Source organism: Branchiostoma belcheri, unplaced genomic scaffold (genome assembly GCF_001625305.1).
Source record: "Branchiostoma belcheri isolate BF01 breed outbred unplaced genomic scaffold, Haploidv18h27 scaffold292, whole genome shotgun sequence".
Classification (NCBI taxonomy): domain Eukaryota; kingdom Metazoa; phylum Chordata; class Leptocardii; order Amphioxiformes; family Branchiostomatidae; genus Branchiostoma; species Branchiostoma belcheri.
The window spans coordinates 103391-110138 of NW_017803901.1; the positions used below are offsets into that span (position 1 = coordinate 103391).

Genomic DNA, 6748 nt, shown 5'->3' on the forward strand with positions numbered 1-6748 from the left:
TTGTAAACTATTACTTGTCAATACACCATGTTGGTTAAAACCCAAATTTAACCTAATGCTATCTACGTGTAAGTAGTGAGTCTGACTGGGGGTTCAATGTCATTTTATTAGTATATCAACTATACAACAATAAAAGACCGTCTAATTTTCTCCACAGGAGAAATAACTGTGTACATATATATGTATATGTATAATATATATACAATCGTTAGTTAAAGCGCTGACGTATTCATTACAGGATGTGGGTGGGCGGGTTTTAGCGGCCGCACCCGAGAAACGCAGGGTCTGAGTGACCACACTGGCCACGCTGGCCAGCATCTGTTATAGATTACACAGAGTAGTGTCGCTTGTCCCCCCTCGTATGGGGGGACCGTTCGTTAGCTATATAGCCATGCTAAACAACAAATAAAGTAATTCTTTATTTTAGTCTTTAACCTAATGCTATCTACGTGTAAGTAGTGAGTCTGACTGGGGGTTCAATGTCATTTTATTAGTATATCAACTATACAACAATAAAAGACCGTCTAATTTTCTCCAATCCCCCCAGTCAGAAGAACAAGTTAGAAGTGGTAGAATATGCAATTAGAGTATTAAACAATGTAATAAGAGTGAAGTAACCGCTAAGCTACTCTAGCATAGAACGCTACGCTGAACTATTTGTTTACACAACAGTTTGTTTACACCAAGGCGTTAGCCATTGTCTTTACTGTCCACAACCGTCCTTTCAATGTGACTGCCGTGTAGCGCTGGTACGCATTTGATCGCCAGTCCCCCTGTAGTTTGATCAGTTCTGGGGGTATTCCGCACTCGGAGGCCCATGTTGCTCCTCCGCGACGGAAACTGTGGCCGCTGTATTCAGAGTCCCGATAGCCACACTGTTTCAGTAGGTGACGCAATGTCCGGACGAAAGGCTGGTGTGTAAGTGCCGTGTACCGTCCCTGCCCCGTTTCCTGGGGGAGAACAAACGCGGGACCGTCCGCGGCTGCTGTTTTGGTCCGGGAGAATGCGTTTTCCACCGCTGTGGTGGGGCACAGTGGCGACCCGGGGATTCGCGGAATGGGGATTTGCAGCACACGCTCTTTGAACTGAATTGTCTTGCTCCACCTCACTGTAATGATCGCGCCCCACTCAAAGACGCGAAAGTCTCTCCTGCATAGTTGTTTGCTCGGGTCGAATGTTTTTGTCGTCTTCGGCAGGAGGTTAGATTTTCGGAAAAACGAGAAGGCCACCGTACAGGCCGCCCAGAACACCACGTCTTGAGTCCGGGCTAGGTCCAAGCGCTCGTGGATGGCACGCAAGACATCGGGGGTTATAGGAAGTTTTTGTTTGGGACTCTCACCCTTGATCCGACGGATACCGCGTAGGGTGGTTTGTAGGAGCCAGTTATCCTGCAAGGGGTTGCCGTATCCCGCTTCCTGGTGGAGGATGCGTATAATGTTGAGGTAGTTCACCACGCTAGTGTATTTCAGTGTCCGTGCCAGGAACACCGCGTATCTGCTTATCGTTTTTGGGGTTGCCGGAACAGGTGTGTATTGGTGGAAGAGACAGAACCGGAGATACGCTCGCCGCTGGGACCGGTATGTCGCTTTGGTCGACTCAGCATACGTGCCCGCCCGGTAGTATCGGATGTCCGCATCGAGCGAGGCTTCACTTTCCAAGATGTGGTCTGCAGTGGGGAAGATAAACAGCAGTTAGGGACGAGTCACTGCACATGTGTCTTGGTCTGTACTGGGAGCCAGGAAGTCGCCTGGGTAGGCAAAACAGCCAATGTGCTTTTTGACACATGTGGCCGGTGGCAGTCAACCGAAACTCCTGTATTCTCAAGTGTCCACTGCAGTACTCTGGTCTTGGCGAGCTCGGCCTGTGCGGGGTCATCAAGCCGTGACAGGGCGTCCGCCAGAGTGTTGTCCTTGCCTTTCACGTGGCGGGCTTGTAAGGAGAAGTTGTGCTCGGCAGACAGCCAGAATAGCTCTCTAATGCACCGCATAAAGCGGGTTGACGGCCGATGTGCCTTTGTTTATCGCACAGACTGAACTGTCACTGTCCGCGAGCACTAAGAGCCGTTTGCCTGACCATAGAGAGCCCCATCGTCTCGCCGCNACTCCATGAGCCCGGTCGCTGGACAGTCCAACTCAGGAGACAACCTGGCGGGAGACAACACCTGCGGGCCCAGCCAACTTCATGAGCCCGGTCGCCGGACAGTCCAACTCAGGAGACAACTGGCGGGGAGACAACACCTGGCGGGGCCCAGCCAACTCCATGAGCCCGGTCGCCGGACAGTCCAACTCAGGAGACAACTGGCGGGGAGACAACACCTGGCGGGGCCCAGCCAACTCCATGAGCCCGGTCGCCGGACAGTCCAACTCAGGAGACAACTGGCGGGGAGACAACACCTGGTCTGGAGCATCCCCGGGTGCCGGTCCTTCGAATGGAGAGAGGACAGGTGAGATGATTTGTGCATTTTTCCCCTAAAGCCATTTCTTACAGACTGTGACATGTACAAGATGCATGATCATGTTCAGTAAATCTGACATTAAAGAGTCCCCTATTTTGTTGTAAATAATAGATCAAACGCATCCTTCCATCTTCCTATTCTTTGTCATCTAGCTAAGTCATGATGTCGTAAAACATTATTATATTCTGTTAGAATAGTCCGCTTTCCAGATAAAACTCACGTAGAATCTCGCGCTGGCGAAGTCTCGCGTGCGCGCACGAAAACGAGGCAATAGTTGAGTCCCGGCGATGGCGTCTGCTGCAATGGGTGACTAAATTCACAGTATGTGTTTCGTGGTCTGATCAGACATCCTATTTCTAATGTTTATTACAATATTAAGTTTAGGTCCTTGCAGTTCGTGTTAGGGCCGAGCATCGGCAGGTCTATGTCTCACCTGACGCAATGACGAGGGCGCAGGGGGGAAAGTCCACCACCGCCAGGGTGAGAATAATGGCGAGATGAGCTGCTGACACGGACAGCAGGGGGAGACGCCAAGGGACCAAAACTGGACACGAATACAATACAGGCCATAATTGGTGAGACTTAGCATTTTTTTCTGTAACTATGGCCCTCCTTGCCATGCTAACTCAGTCAGGAGACCTTCACCCCAACCCAGGTCCCTACCAAATTCCCATGTCTTTTATGTGGCAAAGCTACCGAATGGAACCAAAGAGCTATTGCATGTGATGAATGACAAGGTTGGTATCATGTTGACTGCATGTCCATGTCTACCGCAAACTACAATGCTCTGGAGGAACATAACAGTCTAGAATGGATATGTTGTCAGTGTGGTATGCCAAATTTCAGCTGGACGCGGACCAAACTGACGACTGGACCCTGCCAAAGGGCCTCGCTGCCCTGACTGACGGCGGCGCAACAGGCGGTGCCACACAGCACGATGGCGACGAGGCTCCAGATGCGTCAGCTGAAGAAGACGCTGACGTGGCCATGATAATATTGATAATAAGTTCGTTAAAGTTATAACACCTTTAATTGCCGATAAGAAATCATATGTGTTTAATCTTCCTCTGTGTCATGGAATTTTCCCTGACATATGGAAATTTGCAAATGTTATTCCTATTTTTAAAAAGGGGGATCTTTTGTCTCCTGTCCAATGGCCCCCGTTGCCGCCATAATGACACGTTGTTATATACCGCTGTTTTCCTACAGGCCCACAGATCTCATCGAGGGAATCTGTCCCATCGCGGACGGCCCTGGCGTTTCTCACAGGGGTTGACAGCTTCTAACAAGACATAAAACAGGTAAGCAACATATCATACCATTCAATTGTAACACGATGTAAACCACATGTTAGCCTTTGTCCTGTTGGTGTATTTTACCGAGTTTGGCACAATTAGAAATACTCCCTACCTCTACAAACACGGGCCAATACACAAGCACTATAATACATACATGTAGCCAACAAGGCAGGGTCCATATGTGATCATTCGTATACAAAACCATAAACAATGATTTAAGGTTTTGAGGAAACGCCATATAGATGATGAACCACCGCTTGAGCACTACGTATACTGACCGTATGGCTTGCGACTACGTGATGATTCATAGCAGGTATTAGGAAATCAGCAGAAACAAATTACAGGTTAGTCCGGTAAACTTTATTAACCTCACATATGCTATAATGGTTAACTGTACAACTCGCGACCAAGAAACAATCGACTTCTTTAATCCAAACAGGTGGTTGGCCTACTACGTCAAACAGTAAAAACCAAAAAAAATCAAAATACACTGTACCAGCTAAATAAGGTATGACAACACCACAACGAACGACAGATACACAAACACCTGAAGACATTGAAAACTTGAATCCAACCAGAACAGAAAACAGCACTACACAAGGCGTTACAGATCTAGAATGCATCCTCGTATTAATGCGTTATGAGTCAGCAACTTTATACAACAAACATAAATTGATAGATATTACCGGATTAATGACAAAGAATTCATGCAACTCTCATGTGTCCCAAAGGACATAGCATGTCAAAAAGGAAGCAAGATCATCACCCAAAGGAGCAAGGCCAAACATCACACATCAGACACGTCAACCGAAAACACATACAAATCCACACCAAAACACCCTAAATTAACACAACCAGAAAAAAACACAGGTACAACTGCAAACAACACGACAAATGATGACATAGATCAAAGCTCAAATGAACATACAACATTCCTTGGCACAGGCCGGACTCAGTACAGCACAGGCTGCCTATCTCCTTGCCAATCTCGCAGCAGATTGGTCAGGGGCAGTGGCTGTACTTGCCACCAACAACAGAACTGTCAACCTCCAGGACAGGGAGGGCCACGGCAAGGCAGTCGACATGCTCGTGGAGCATTACAACAAGTACGCAATCTGAGATATTTCTATTCTTACAAAATCTCACCTCAATAAACAGTATTGAAATAAAAGATACCTATTTACAACATGACATGTTCAGAATGATGATGTGCTTTGTCTGTGATTGTACTAATTTGAACAACATAAAATATGTACAAGCATGTCTGCAAAATTACAATAAATGTTACATGATATAGCACAATTTTGATGGCACATTACTTGAAAGTACGATACACAATTATTATACCACATGACTGTAATACAGAACTATTGAAAAAATGGCTGATATACTCTTTAATCCAATACAGGATACTCAAGAATGTCCTAAAAAGGTCAGGTGGCCATCTCACCTACAAGCACGCAAAAGAAGTGTCACTAGCCGTTCCGCTGTTGGACGAGGCTCGTCGGTTCTGCAGCAAGCTGTTCGGGACACAACAGACAGTGGGACACACGTCACCGGATATCACCACCATGATAGGACGGCTGTTAGATGGTAAAGTTTACTGTGTTAGCCCAGGACGGCGTCTTGAATCGGGACTAACGTTTGAGGATACTGTGTCAAAGGGGTTCGGTAAAGTAACTGAGGGCAAGTGGTTAGAGCAGTTTCTACAGAAGGGCAACATCGCTGAAACAGACACAGAGCCTGAAGACACAGACGACGATGATGTTGCTGAAACTGATGCTCTGATAGTTGAATGAAGTGCTAAAGGGCAACATTTTATCAATGATTGTTATTGGTGATATCCCGCAGAACAGATGCTGATCTCGTATTACGTTTTTCTGGGATAAGACTGACAATTGTTGTAAGGATGATTTGTAGATGGTTCTGTGAAAAATGTGTTAACCATATTACTGATCTAAGTTTCGACTGACGACAGATCTTCGGTGGCCGGTTGGATACTGTCGGCCGGCTGGATACTGTCCGCTATACTATGAGAGACAAACGTGGTGTGTGGAGAGGCGAGTGCCGCTCATGTAACGAATGCGTTTGACGCAGTGGTGGGAAGGACAGCATGCGCTAGCTATCGGAACCAATCATGCCGGCTCTTACATCGGCTGTTCAGTGACAAATAAAAACAAACATGGCGTCGTCTTGGGAAGAGAATTTTTGCGAGTTCTTTGTATTGAAGAGCCTGCATGACCATCAAAAGTCCACTCTGGAGTTTTTGATGAGTGGAAAGGACGTGTTCCTAAGTGTGCGAACGGGCGGGGGGAAAAGCCTATGTTTCATGGGCTTTCCAGTCGCAGCAAGACTCGCAAGAACCAGGAAAGAGTCGCGCGCTAGCAGCTGTGCAACTGCAAAAGCAGAGGCGATCCACTTCCCCCTACGAAGAGAAAGTGGCGGAACCTAGAGCGGCGTATCCGCAGGCTAAAGAGAGAGTACAATAGATAGGTGAAAGATCCCTGAGGCGGTATTGGAACGCCGTACTCTACTGTATAAAACCGTATGTGTAATATGTTAAGGGACCTTGTTCGAGACCCACCATAGTGTTGATTTCAAACTTATGTTTTACCTTACATAATTTGTTGTTTTGTACAAGAGATCCTTCGGGAGTGTTAAGGTAAACCCGCCAAAGTGTTGATTTCAAACTTATGTTTTATCTCACATAATATGTTGTTTTGTACAAGAGATCCTTCGGGAGTGTTAAGGTAAACCCGCCAAAGTGTTGATTTCAAACTTGTTTTATCTCATATACTTTGATTTGTGCATTGTCAAGAGATACCTCGGGAGTGTTAAGGTTCACCCGCCATAGTGTTGATTTCAAACTTTCTTTTTAAATGTTGCTGACCTTCATTCCAGGTTTGAGTGGGGTTTGTGTTAGTTTGTTTGACGTTTGGGATACATCTTTGAAAATATATTTTTGTATGGATCGAGGGTGTTTTTGGAGGATATG

At 46.5% G+C, this 6748-nt stretch overlaps 1 long non-coding RNA gene across 1 annotated transcript; it reads left to right on the top strand.

Annotated features, from left to right (window-relative positions):
• The first annotated feature begins 3620 nt into the window (after positions 1-3620).
• Positions 3621-6519, top strand: LOC109473198. The gene is made up of 4 exons (XR_002140411.1): positions 3621-3756; positions 3996-4097; positions 4699-4859; positions 5162-6519. It is a non-coding gene; the product is annotated as an uncharacterized LOC109473198 (long non-coding RNA).
• The last annotated feature ends 229 nt before the right edge of the window (positions 6520-6748 follow it).